Source organism: Mustelus asterias, unplaced genomic scaffold (assembly GCF_964213995.1).
Source record: "Mustelus asterias unplaced genomic scaffold, sMusAst1.hap1.1 HAP1_SCAFFOLD_4169, whole genome shotgun sequence".
NCBI classification, from domain to species: domain Eukaryota; kingdom Metazoa; phylum Chordata; class Chondrichthyes; order Carcharhiniformes; family Triakidae; genus Mustelus; species Mustelus asterias.
The window spans coordinates 4,362-19,172 of NW_027594114.1; the positions used below are offsets into that span (position 1 = coordinate 4,362).

The 14,811-nt window shown below is 48.0% G+C and overlaps 1 pseudogene across 1 annotated transcript; it reads right to left on the bottom strand.

The window, feature by feature from the left end:
* Window positions 1-863: 863 nt before the first annotated feature.
* LOC144490988 (INO80 complex subunit D pseudogene) lies at window positions 864-11,141 on the bottom strand (annotated as a pseudogene). Its single transcript, XR_013497382.1, has one exon. The product of XR_013497382.1 is annotated as an INO80 complex subunit D pseudogene (transcript).
* Between the last annotated feature and the right edge of the window lie 3,670 nt (window positions 11,142-14,811).

The following is a 14,811-nucleotide window of genomic DNA, read 5'->3' on the forward strand; positions in this document are numbered from 1 at the left end:
TATGTCATCACAGGTATGAGAGACTGGGGCAGTGAGAAACTGGGACAGCATCTACCATCTCATAGAATCCCTACAGTGCAGAAGGAGGCCATTCGGCCCAGAGTCTGCACCGACCACAATCCCACCCAGGCCCTACCCCCACATATTTTACCCACTAATCCCTCTAACCTACGCATCTCAGGACTCTAAGAGGCAATTTTTAACCTGGCCAATCAACCTAACCTGCACATCTTTGGACTGTGGGAGGAAACCGAAGCACCCGGAGGAAACCCACGCAGACATGAGGAGAATGGGCAAACTCCACACATCTCTCACAGCTCTACAGAGAGACTGGCTGTCTTTCATAGCTGCATTTATGTCTTAAAAGCCTCATCTCCATAGTAAAGATAGCAAAAGACAGAGATTCCAGACCAAAGACAGAATATTCCGGAAGACAACAAACCTGGTTGTAATTTAGAGTGTCTAAAAATCCTATTTGTTTGTTAGTAACTGGGAATTATATTTATCTAAACAGTATTCCATTAGAATAGTATTTGGTTACTAGTTTAGTCAACCTGTTCACTGTTAGTTAGATAATAAAGTGTTACTTGTTGACTTTACAGAATCTCAGGTAGTTTTGATTTAACCACTGAAAGTTGCCGAAGAACAGATCGTACCACATCTCTCTCACCTTTTACAGATTATGAGGCGAGGTACTCCTCTTGTGAGTGGTTAGGTGTTAGTTCTCAGAGAGGGGATCATCTTTATCCTTCATAGCAGTTATGATGATTGAGAAGGGGCAGGTTAATACACTGAAATAAAAGCATAATGTGTGTGTGTATAGAAGAGATTATAAATATAATTAATAGGAGTTTCTTCACAGCAAGTTTTTATTTGTACATCCAAACAAAGATCATTTATCACACTATATACAGATATTACATACAGTGTTTATACACATATTACATAGTCTGTACACAGAAAAATATACTTAAAAATGTAAACTTTTGTATACAAAAAATACCTTAAACAAATTAAACAAGGGACAATAACAAAAGGTGACTAATTTAATTATTAGCTCGCCTTATCATTTAAAAACAGAAATACAGTACATTCATTGAGTATAAGAAATTTGAGCCGCCTCCTCCTGTTTCTCAATGCTGAAGCAGTTTGGAGGCCTTTTTCCACGGGCTGCCTCCTCCCACTGTTTTTTTTTTGCCATTAAATCCCTGATACTCACAAACCAATTGCGCGGCTGGGGTGAGAACCGCAATGTCGTGTGTGGGGAGGGGAAGGGGGGGGCTGAAAATTAAATCTAGGCGCGTTGAGGGGGGAAATGTGGAATTCATGAAGCTGCCACATAAACCTCATGTGGACTTTAGGTTTGAGGACTTAAATTTAATAGCCTCTGGCTTTGCGACATCCCAGTGACTGCGTAAAAAATCCCCATCCAGATCAGTGTGTCTGGGGGCTTTTGTGGGTGCGTTTGAAGCTTGCTGTCTGTAATATGCCTAATAGGAGTTAAATGCGTGAAATGTAGCCTGCAACCTCTGATCCCTGCTACCATAAAACCATTTACAATATGGTTCTTCAGTAAAAGATACAGAGAGAGACAGATAGATTGACAGAATTGCGCCACCTTCAGTTAATCTCTCTACTCTCCCCTCCCCGACCGACTCAGCGAGGATTAAAAAACAAACTACAAGTGCTTCAATTTCTACATATCCAAAACAAAAAGGAACCATAAATCAATCTTTCTGGACCTTTGACAGAAGAGGATCTGACAGAAGGTGGTGACTGCAGCTGGCATGGGACGCATGCATCAGTATAACTGTGGTTCAGTGACTTATAAAGGGGGTAGTGTCCCGAAAAAGATTCTGACATTGGAGGTGGTGGTACTGAGAGTCAAGGAAAAGCGGTCAGGAATTCTTTTTAAACAAAGGGGATAGCTACAAAAGGCAGTTTTATCAAGTTTGTTTGACTTAAAAAAAAGTTCCATCTCTTTGCAAGGAAAAGTATTTTCTTGGAGATTAATTTTAGAAGGGACGTGTTATGGATAAGAGTTCTTGTCAAGGCACCAGAAAATCATGCAGCCCATCTCAATACATGTTTTAAAAACAATGCCCTCTTATTTTGGGGTGGGGGGGGGGGGGGGGAGGGGGGGGGGGAAGAGAAGGGTGATTACTTACACACTGCATTAAAAAATGGAAGCATTTTAAACTGGTGTTTTAAATAATAAATGCCTTAGTGACGCCATTGTTGCCTGACTGACCTTAAAAAACACATGACCAGCATGAGTCATATTCAATTTCCATTCAGAAGCGATGGTTTGAGTACTCCCCATGTGTATTACTGCACATAGTATTGAAGCCATACAGAAACAGGACTTCAAGTCCCGAGGTTCAAAGGCATGTTCCTTCAGTTCGTGGGGGGACCCGAGTGGGGAAATTGGATCACAAGGGGCAGCTGGAACAGAGTCTTAACACAACGATGCCGAGGTACCTCATTCGAGCGTACTGCCCAGAAGGCCGCAGACACACAAGATCACCCATTACAATCCCTCTGGGCATCACTTTACTGGGGCTAGATAGCTGAGGGCAGCGGGCAAAGATCACTCAACCAAGACACGTCCTCCCACAGTGCGCCTGTTATGCACGCACACGTTAAGTCTCCTACTCAGCAGCAATTTCTAAAGAAATATTTGCACAGGCTTTACACTGGTGTCTTTGTCACTATGTGCATTATAACCACAAAAAGCACCACTGGAAAGTGTCACGGAGCTGCACGCAAGCATGCCCATACCTTTGACTTACTGAGCAAACAGTATGGTAGCATAAGTGCATGGGTATGATGTACAGTGCAAGACTGGGAGAGATATGCAATGACAACACAGAATGCCCACTCTTTCAACATGTAAGTGCCTAAAACTTAAATCTGTAGCCTTTGGCATTTTGGGTTAAGACCTTGGAACAAAGAGAGGGAAAGCTGGCATGTTTTGTGCCAATAATTCACTCCTTCACAAAAAAGAAATCCCACAAATCTACACACCTTCACTAAAAAGCCAGTTTGTGTTCTTGTACTTTTCATCACCATCTTTGAACTGCCATTTTTGTACCGCCAAACCACTGAATAAAGATGGCATTAGAGGATGTCGTGGTGGCTTTATGCTTCTCTCGAAGCGAGCATAACCTATATCCTTCACCTTCTACCTGTTCATCCCCCCCCTCCTACAGATTACAAAATAAATTTTATATATCTTTACATATATTATATATATATTGCTGGAAAAAACAGCATGCTTATCAAAGCTTTTCATCTTACATTCACCAGGACAGACTAGCAAGAATACCAAATTTCAAATGGAGCAACAAGGCAGCTCTCGTGTAGTATAAATTGTTGCTCCATTCTGCTGAGTGCAAGATGAAAAACTTCAACAGCATGTCCTTTTTTCCATCTACATGAAAATTATAAATCTACCAAAATGCAATAAATATTCAGAGAAAGCAGTAGCTTCCTTCTGTCGATTAACAGACAATCCAATTAGAGGGGGATTAACAGGTCAGGTATGTACAGAAAAGGCGATGGGCACGTCCCATGGAGAATGGAGGCGATTGGGTTAACTCTTAGCCCCCACATCAATCACACCCAGAGACTTCACTACTGTAAAGTGACTGGGATCAACGTCACACACAATGTGTATTCTGGAGCTGTTCCCCCACTCCCCACATTGTGCTGGAGGAATACTCCTGTTTTTAATCGGGGGATATTGGAGTAATTTCAGTTATGGATTCTATTGCTATAGATCATAGAGATTCTTCAGATAAACTGTTCACTGCCAGTCTCCCCTCATCTCCAACTTACTGGTTGACAATGGTGTTGATGCATACTTTGTTTGGACTCATACCATGCGATGCCCAAGGGTATTTGCTTTGGGTTAATTATGCCAATTTTAGTCATCACCCCACACAGAATTTGAGGTTTGCTATAACTAAAGAGAATTAAAAACATACGTAAGCAACCACAAATGTATCAACTGAAGATCTGTTTTTATGAAACAGGGAAGATTACAGACTGTGTTCATTACATTCCTTCTTATCCCAAAGCTAGATGTTAAAGTATTAGAGACAGCTATCAGTTGTGGGCCTACTGACCCATGCTAATCTACACCAGCACTATTCATCAGGATTATTGTCATGCCTGTGGTATAACCATGCCTGCCCATTCTCTCCTGCACACTGCAGGGTTAAGGTGCTGCCTCTCTGAATGACTCCAGGTAAACCGGTAACACTAATCTAGCAACCAGCTTCGGTTCAAGCAAGGACTTTCACAATTTGTTTAGTGTCAGACTGTGCAGGGCAGATCAAAAATGATATTAAAACAACACTTTCACTTTGCACGCCAGCCTCCCTCGTGTTTTCTCAGTCGGGCTGTTATTTCACTTGGACCCCTAGGAACCGTCACAGAAAGGGGGCTTGCATCCCACCAACAGGGGCTCCGAGTTAAAGTGAAGCCTGAAGCCAAGCTCACCACATCAAGTTTCCCGGGTTTCGCGACTGCCGAATCTCCCGCCTCCCTTTTCTCTATCTTTACTCCACATCCAAAGTCAAAGTCTGTTCACAGGCTGTGCAATGTGTTTAAAGGTTAAAAACGTATCCAAAAGCGACATCAGTTGCAGACCAATTCCTGCTTCACTGAAATCTCAGGAGAACATTCAAGCCAGAGGGAGACCTGGATACCGCAGTTTATACCACAAGTGAACAAGACACCATTATAACCCTTCAAGATCAATCACTCAAGGTGTACACAACCTTCCCCGATGGTCAGACCTCCCCTCCACCCTCCATTTAATACAATAGGTTGAGCATTCGGTTAGAGGCCTCTACTCTAGATTACTGGGGACATCTATATGGGTATCAAACGCAAGCCAGGAAACAATTGAATATTCCATAGCTGAAACCAATGAATGAAATAGCAACGGTAAGCATGGAGCATTAAAGCAGTACAAGGGGACGATAGGTTGGTGAAACTCAATCTCAGAACTGATGCCACACTTACTCATCCAAAGAGTGGGTAAACTCTGCCCTGGGGAAATAGCACTGATCCATAGCGCCTTCACATCAATTCCCTGCAAATGATATGGACCGAATTCAGTTAAAATAAGCAGAGAGGGGTCTTGCAAACTAGGGATGCAGATGTCGCTGCGATGCTAAGTTAACAGTTTTGGGTGGCTTCAAGTACATTTACTGACCCGATTACCCTAGTCAGCAGTGAAGACAGCAGCATGATAAGCCTCTCCTGGCCTAGTACATGGAGGTGGCACGAGAAACTAAAGGGACTAAACAGCTCATTTCTACAAGAAAAAGAACCAGCCCGACAAGACAACAAAAAACATACAGGTGACTAAGATTGGACTCTCACCACTGCTGGGGTATCCGAAAGATGGTTCAAAAATTACAATAATTTCAATATTAAATATATCTCAATACAGTAAAAAGGGGGGTAGATCCTGTCCATCCCACTACTTTGGTATAAAACGGAACGGGGTAGGATCATTACTACCAGCACAGTGGTGCATTGATAGAACAATGTGCCTGGCGACCCGTGGGCCTCCCTCACCCTCGCACATGGACAGCACAACTACCTCAACAATGGAGGAAAAGTGCGAATACGATGAAGGTTAAGATAGGACATCTCTTTGCTATTGATCTGTGAAAGCTGCATCCAAACTACATTCTGAACTCCTAAAGAAATCAGCCAAGCTGTTTTATGATCCCAGTTTATTCAAGGGCCATGTGCGGGTATGGGCAGAACTGGCACAGGACAAGTGGTGGCGGCATTGAACTCATTCACTTTAGGTGGTGTTTCTCCGACTGAAAACTGGAACGGTGGTGCTCACTCGCCATCGACTTTGCCGAGGTCCTTGGGCCAAGGCCTTGCCAAAGAAAATGCGCAACGCCACAACAGTGCCAGCCCCCAGAGTACCACTTCCCCATCGTAAAGACCAATGAAGTCAAGAAGGATGATTTAGAACAAAGATCGCACTAACTCAGTAGCAGTTTCTCCAAAGCATCCGGTGTTCAATGATGGCCCGAATTTATGATATTGCACAGAAGTTTCGAAGAATAACCCTCACCCAAATCCTCCTTCTCATCTCCTTGTAACAGCCTATCCAAACTAATCCACTTCCCCCGTACAGTTAGTCATCAATGTATTAACCAGCCCAGTTGTAAAACATTAGTATGCCAACATTTTCAAACAACTTAGACTGATGATTTAAACATTACAGGACACTAAAAATCATAAATTTCTCTGAACTCAAGTTAATATTTCACTTTAACTTTGAGAAGAAAATGTGTCTGAGAAAAATAAAATACATCTTTCGGTAGAATAGCAAGGCCGGTGAGCTGGAATAAATTAGGAGGCAATGGGTGTGGAACATAGGGATTTGTGCAGCCAGATGATTCCGAGGTGGAAGATTTTGCACATTACATGGTCCAGGGCCGAGAGATCAGTGAAATCTTCGTGGCAAAGGTCAGATTTAGGGGTTACCAGACCAAAGGCTTAGCAACGAAGAGACGCAGATACGACAATCAGAGGGAGGAATGCACACATTGTAGGAGAGAGGGTCATACATATGGGTGGAGGTTAAGGGTTGTATTTTGCAGTCAGCGCAGCTGAAAAAGGATTTGTTCTTAATCTACATTGCAGACTATTTGGGCAAAGATTGCCTCCCCCGCCACCTCAGGTCAGGCAAGAGTATCGTGTCTGGAACAAATCGAATGTAATTCTCGCCCACCAGTGAGTCAGTTAACAAGTGAAATCCTGCAACTTGCTCTCCTGACAGTTAAACATGATTCCCTTTCGCACCTTCACCCTTGCAAAAAACCGAAGGACCGCGACCTACGCTGCCAGTGGAGAGTCCTATAATTTTCTGATCCGACAAAGCAACCGGACCAGCTGAACAGAGCTACTAGCCGACAGACCACACGGCGGAGATCTACTGCTCCCTCCCTCCCGCCAATGCAAATCTGATAGTATTATTAAAATAGATATTGCTCTTTTCAAACCAACACACAATATTGAATCACTTCATTATGGCAATCAATCAAGTAAACTACTGATCTAAGTAGATTGTATATTCCATGATGAGGGAACATCAGGTTTACCAGGCTGCAGGGTGTTCAAAATGGGAGGTTGAGAATGCATGATTTTTATTTTTGAAAGAAGAGGGATGCATGTATAATATTGCAATGGGCTTTTGCACAAAACATGTCTGCCATGGGTCTGTCCTACACTTAAATGTACAGCACGCTCACCCTGTCTGAGGCAACTTGGGGGTCCTATTGCACCTTCTTTGAGATAGACTGGAGGCCGTTCCTCCGAGGGCACAAACCTCATCACAAGTCGGTGCCCAAGACAGTCAAACAAAGCAAGGTTTTGTAGAAACCTTTGGCCCACCCAACAACTTTCACCCTTTTAAAGTTGCGAGAAAGCATAGGAGAGGAAGGATAGGCAACAGAATCGGGCAGTGCAGTAACAGCTGAGGGTCTGACGTGTGGGGAAGGGAGGGGGGACTGCAAAGATTATCTCCCCAGTGGCTGCTGTCAGGAGGGCGATGGGTACCGCAGTTTGTAAAAGGGAGATTTTGAGAGACTCGAATAGATGCATTATATACAAATGTGTGTGCGTGTGTGTGAGAGAGAGAGTGGCTAAGGTGAGGCATGAGATTAATTTTTAAAAATTTTAAAACTGGGGGCTAGCTCATTGAAGCATCTTCTTTAAAAACTCTACAGGAGGTACAACAGTACAGCCCGTAGGATACATTTTAGACACATTCAGACCATTCTGGTCATAAATAAAGTTTACTCTCTAAAAATCGAACATATTTGGCATTATAAGACACTGGGTGCATTGCAGCAGACACGGCGGGTGGTACCATTGGGCGGGACCGTGCCCCACACGTATCTGCTGGCCTTTGCGGACCTCAGGGGCAATACAATAAACTCTGGGAGCCAGGGGTGAGCAGTCCCAGACTGCACATGAAGTAACCACTGAGTGTCAGTTGTCAAAAGTGCTAGACCAGCGTGGGGGCGGGGGGGGGGGAATCTGGACCCTGCAGTGCTTAAGGCGCTTTGATGCAGATTGTGTTCCAATGCGGGTGAAGGGGGGGGTGTCCCGAGACCCTTGCTTCACAAGGGTTGCAGGCGTCACTGAGCCAGCAGGAAAAATGCTGGCCTCTCCCTGCGTACCAGACCCAAAAACGGTTTCACAACCTCTCTGCTGCCCCTCACACCAATAATTTAAAAAATACCCAAGGGAGACTCTCCATGCCCCAACATCCCAAGTTAATTAAAAAAAAAAACAGAACAGGAAGCTTTAGTGGCCAACTGGTAACTGGTGACTGCTCAAGTCTAAGGTGCTGGGCTTGCGATTTTGTCAAACTGCTTCTGCCAAACCTGGTGGTGCCCCTCACAGGACCAGGCTGAAGGAGGAGGGCGAAGGGATTTGATGGGGTTAGCACTCAGGTGCTGCTCAAGCTCTGCTGGTGTTACGGGGTCAGGAAAGTGGCCCAGGGTTGAAGGAGGAGGGTGCCGGGGAACAGCAGGTAGAGGAAGGGGGAAGGAAAATAAAGATGCAACGCTTGGGTGGGTAGGTGAGAATGACAACACCCAATCATGGCTTTAAACTGAGGAGCCTGTGTAATTACTACAATTTTTTAAAATAAAAAGTGCCCTGAAGTGGCCGTGCAGGCTGATCGGATTTCCGTGTTAGTAGTCCACACATTGAAGACTTCAGACTGTGTTTCAGGATTGCATGTTAGCAGATAAATGACAAGTTAGTTCAGCCACCTCGCTTAAGAATGTCACAGCAACTTTGGGGGAAGGGGGGGGTACGTGCGGAGACTGTGGGATCTAATCCAGAATCTATATTTTGTGTGTATGAGGGAGAGATTTTCTTTCATATATGAGCCAAACATCTACATTTGAGTTTGATATTTAACAGTGCGCCATTAATGGTTTTATAGATAAGTAATCTCGTCATAAAATGTACTAATGTATTTACATAAAAAATATACTCAAACTGAATGTATTACGCTCTTTTTTTTTTAAGCCCTGAAAAGGAAGGGGGAAAGGATGTCAGCAATTCCCCCTTTTCAAAAAAAGCACACAAGGCGCTGGCTTGGTGGAAAGGAAGTCACCTGAACTCCTAGTGGCTGGTTGGCAATGTACCCGGGTGAGCAATGGCCAGGCCCTGTAAAAGGTAGGCAGAGGTTCAGGTCTGCACGCAATCTTTGCCATGGTTTGACCGCAAGTTCACTTCAAAAAGCTGATTTCGACAGAGATGCCAGTGACAGGGGAGCATTCACGGGGTTGGAGGGCGGGGTTGGGCGAGTGAGAAAGTTTGACTGGGAAAGGCCTGTCAAATCAAGTTAAATCAGGTGCACAAGGTGACTTGGATAGGTCAGTCGTACGGAAAACATCTTAACAGAATGATAACGAAAGGCAGATTGGATCTCTACCTTTTGGAGATGGGAGGCAAAATGAACAAATCGAGGATGGAGGAATTTAATGTAAATCAGCAAAAATTCCTCATTACCCAAGAGCAAGAGGGTTAGGAATCACTGGCATCTCAGCCCAGTCACAAGCTACCTTCTCCCCAAACCATCTTACTGAGCTGTTTTCTCCCTCCACCCTTACGTAGGTAGGTTTTTTTTTTTAAAAAACTAGACAATACCCTTAAAGCTCCAAGACACGGTAGAAAAATCAGGGGAACATCTCGACCCTGGTGTGAAAGCCAAAAAACAGGTGGCCTGTTGGTACAGCAATCCCGAGGAGGTTCACTGCGGAGTGCTAAATGGAGCCGTGGCATTGTTCGTGCTGGCGGCGGCTGCAGTTACCGAGAAGCCCGTCGGGGGCGCTATTGAGCTGTGGGTCGGCTGAACGTCCTTGGGGATGCCGCTATGGGAGGTGAGCTGGGGGCCGAAGGCGGCGCTGAACTGGGGGAGCTGCTGTTTGGTGGGATTGGACGTCGGCAGGTCGGGGGGAGAGGAGGGTCCCATTGCGGAGACGCCGTCGCTGAAACCGGCCTGGGTCAGGCCTGGAAGGAGGACAGCGCCGCCAGGCGTGGCGCTGGAGAAGGCCGTGTGCGTGGAGGGCGAGTGAGGCGTTGAGAGAGGGGTGGAGAGGGAGGTGGACAGCAGGTGGCCCTCGGCCCCGGAGGAGATCAGGCCACTGAAGGAGGTCGGGTCGCTCAGGCTGATGGTACCCCACTGGGGTCGCGAGCTGACCAGCTGGGCTGGCAGGACGTGGGCGGGGAGCAGCGTCACGTCAGGGGGGTAGGGGGTGGTGAGGCTGTCCCCAGGGTAGGGAGGGGGGCGGGGAGGGGGGGTTACATTGTCACTATAGGGTGATGGCACATGCTCGCTACTATAGGGGGATGAGCGCGAGTGCTCGCTGCCGTAGTGCGGCCGAGGGGAGATCAGGTCCTCGGCTTTGCCCAGCAGGTGGCTCCTGGGAGAGGTGTGGCTGGCATCCCCCCGGAGGCTATGGAAATGGGACTGGTGGGCCCGCTCGGCGAGCCCGCTCTGGTTGACCAAGGCGGCAGAGGAAAGGCCCACATCCGAAGGGGAAGGATAGGTGCCCTGTGCCTGACTCCCCAGGGAACCAGCCGGGCTGGACAGTGCAGACGGATGATGGAGGAGGTTCTCGTCCAGCTCCAGGCTGGAGAAGTTCTCTGTGGAGATGCGGCCGTTGAGAAGGTCTCCCAGTTCGTTGTTGACTGCCCTGCTGAGGGCTGGCATCCCTGCGGCGACAAACACACCGATCCCTCTGCCCGACAGCTCCTGGTCACCGTCTCCGTCTGTGTGCCCCAGCTCACCAATAGAACTGAGACACTCGAGTGAGGCAGCATACGACGTCACCGCCTCCAGTGCACGCTCCAGCTCCTCTGCTTCCTCCGTGGTTGGCAGCAGTTCACCATTTTTACCTGGTGGAGGGCAGCAAGAGCAAAAAAAAGGCATCATTTTACTGCAGAACTGTTTTTCTGTCTGACACAGAACATTGATAAGAGACTTCCTTGGCCAATCTGACATGCAACTCTCTGGAGTTATCAGGTCACAGACTCTTCCTCATCATTCATCATGTCAGTAATTGTCATCTTCCTTAAATTAACCTCATATTTACCAGAGATCCATAGTGACGGCAATGTCCCCACCAGTACTGTACCCCACTGCGAGAGTGACAGACCCACCCCCACCAGTACTGTACCCCACTGTTAGAGTGACAGACCCACCCCCACCAGTACTGTACCCCACTGTTAGAGTGACAGACCCACCCCCACCAGTACTGTACCCCACTGCTAGAGTGACAGACCCACCCCCACCAGTACTGTACCCCACTGTTAGAGTGACAGACCCACCCCCACCAGTACTGTACCCCAGTGTTATAGCGAGACCCATCCCCACCAGTACTGTACCCCACTGCTAGAGTGACAGACACAATCCCACCAGTACTGTACCCCACTGCTAGAGTGACAGACACAATCCCACCAGTACGGTGCCCCACTGCTTTAATGAGACCCGTCCCCACCAGTACTGTACCCCAGTGTTACACAGTGACAGACCCGTCCCCACCAGTACTGTACCCCACTGCTATAGTGACAGACCCGTCCCCACCAGTACGGTGCCCCACTGCTTTAATGAGACCCGTCCCCACCAGTACTGTACCTCAGTGTTATACAGTGACAGACCCGTCCCCACCAGTACTGTACCCCAGTGTTATACAGTGACAGACTCATCCCCACCAGTACTGTACCCCAGTGTTACACAGTGACAGACCCATCCCCACCAGTACGGTGCCCCACTGCTTTAATGAGACCCGTCCCCACCAATACTGTACCCCACTGCTATAGTGACAGACCCATTCCCACCAGTACTGTACCCCATTGCTTTACTGACAGACTCATCCTCACCAGTACTGTACCCTAATGTTAGTGACAGACCTGACCCACCAGTACTGTACCCTGTTATACAGTGACAGACCCATCCCCACCAGTACTGTACCCCACTACAGTGACAGACCTGTCCCCACCAGTACTGTACTCCAGTATTAGTGACAGACCCGTCCCTACCAGTTCTGTACCCGTGTTATACAGCGACTGACCCATCCCCACCAGTACTGTACCCCAGTGTTATACAGCGACTGACCCATCCCCACCAGTACTGTACCCCAGTGTTACACAGCAACAGACCCGCCCCCACCAGTACTGTACCTCAGTGTTTTACACTGACAACCCATCCGCCAGTACTGCACCAGTGTTATAGAGTCACAGACCCATCCGCGCCAATACTGTACCCCAATGTTACAGTGACAAACTCGTCCCCACCAGTACTGCACCCTAGTGTTACACAGTGACAGACTCATCCCCACTAGTACTGTACCCCAGTGTTATACACTGACTGACCCATCCCCAACAGTACGGTACCCCACTGTTATAGTGACAGACCCGTCCCCACCAGTACTGTACCCCAGTGTTATACAGTGACAGACCTGACCCCAGTACTGCACCAGTATTCTACAGTGACTGACCCGTCCCCACCAGTACTGTACCCGTGTTATACTGTGACTGATCCATCCCCACCAGTACTGTACCCCAGTGTTATACAGTGACAGACCCGTCCCACCACTACTGCACCCTAGTGTCACAGTGACAGACACGCCCCCACCAGTACTGTACCCCAGTATTCGTGACAGTCCCATCCCCAGCAGTACTGTACCCCAATGTTATTCAGTGACAGACCCGTCCGAACCAGTACTGCACCCCAGCATTATACAGCAACAGACCTGCCCCCACCAATGCTGTAACCCAGTGTTATACACTGACAGACCCGTCCCCACCAGTACTCTACCCCAGTGTTACACAGTGACAGACCCGTCCCCACAGTACTGTACCCCAGTGTTATAGTGACTGACCCATCCCCACCAATACTGTACCCCAGTGTTATACAGTGACAGACCCATCCCCACCAGTACTGTACCCCAGTGTTACAGTGACAGACCCGTCCCTACCAGTACTGTACCCCAGTGTTATACAGTGACAGACCCATCCCCACCAGTACTGTACCCCAGTGTTATACAGTGACAGACCCGTCACCACCAATACTGTACCCGTGTTATACATTGACAGACCCATCCGCACCAGTACTGTACCCCAGTGTTATACCCCAGTGTTATACAGTGACAGACCCATCCCCACCACTGTACCCCAGTGTTACACAGTGACAGACCTGTCGCCGCCAATACTGTACCCCAGTGTTAGTGACAGACCCGTCCCCACCAGTACTGTCCCCGTGTTATACAGTGACAGACCCGTCCCCACCAGTACTGTACCCCAGTGTTATACAGTGACAGACCCATCCCCACCAGTACTGTACCCCAGTGTTATAGTGACAGATCTATCCCCACCAGTACTGTACCCCAGTGTTATACAGTGACAGACCCATCCCCACCAGTACTGTACCCCAGTGTTATACAGTGACAGACCCATCCCCACCAGTACTGTACCCCAGTGTTATACATTGACAGACCCATCCCCACCAGTACTGTACCCCAGTGTTATAGTGACAGATCTATCCCCACCAGTACTGTACCCCAGCGTTATATTGACAGACCCATCCCCACCAGCACTGTACCCCAGTGTTACACAGTGACAGACCCGGCCCCACCAGTATTGTAACCCAGTGTTATACACTGACGGACCCATCCCCACCTGTACTGTACCCCAGTGTTATACAGTGACAGACCCATCCCCACCAGTACTGTACCCCAGTGTTACACAGTGACAGATCCATCCCCACCAGTACTGTACCTCACTGCTATAGCGAGACCCATCCCCACCAATACTGTACCCCACTGCTATAGTGACAGACCCATCCCCACCAATACTGTACCCTGTTAGTGACAGACCTGACCTACCAGTACTGTACCCTGTTATACAGTGACAGACCCGTCACCACCAATACTGTACCCCAGTGTAACAGTGACAGACCTGTCCCCACCAGTACTGTACCCCAGTGTTACACAGTGACAGACCTGTCCCCGCCAATACTGTACCCCAGTGTTACACAGTGACAGACCCGTCCCCACCAGTACTGTACCCCAGTGTTACACAGTGACAGACCTGTCCCCGCCAATACTGTACCCCAGTGTTACACAGTGACAGACCCGTCCCCACCAGTACTGTACCCGTGTTATAAATTGACAGACCCGACCCCACCAGTACTGTACCACAGTGTTAGTGACAGACCCGTCCCCACCAGTACTGTACCCGTGTTATACACTGACGGACCCGTCCCCACCAGTACTGTACCACAGTGTTATACACTGACGGACCCATCCCCACCTGCACTGTACCCCAGTGTTATACAGTGACAGACCCATCCCCACCAGTACTGTACCCCAGTGTTATACAGTGACAGACCCATCCCCACCAGTACTGTACCCCAGTGTTACACAGTGACAGACCCATCCCCACCTGTACTGTGCCCCACTGCTACAGTGACAGACCCGTCACCACCAGTACTGTACCCCAGTGTTACACAGTGACAGACCCGTCCCCACCAGTACTGTACCCGTGTTATAAATTGACAGAGCCGACCCCACCAGTACTGTACCACAGTGTTATACACTGACGGACCCATCCCCACCTGTACTGTACCCCAGTGTTATACAGTGACAGACCCATCCCCACCAGTACTGTACCACAGTGTTATACACTGACGGACCCATCCCCACCAGTACTGTACCCCAGTGTTATACAGTGACAGACCCATCC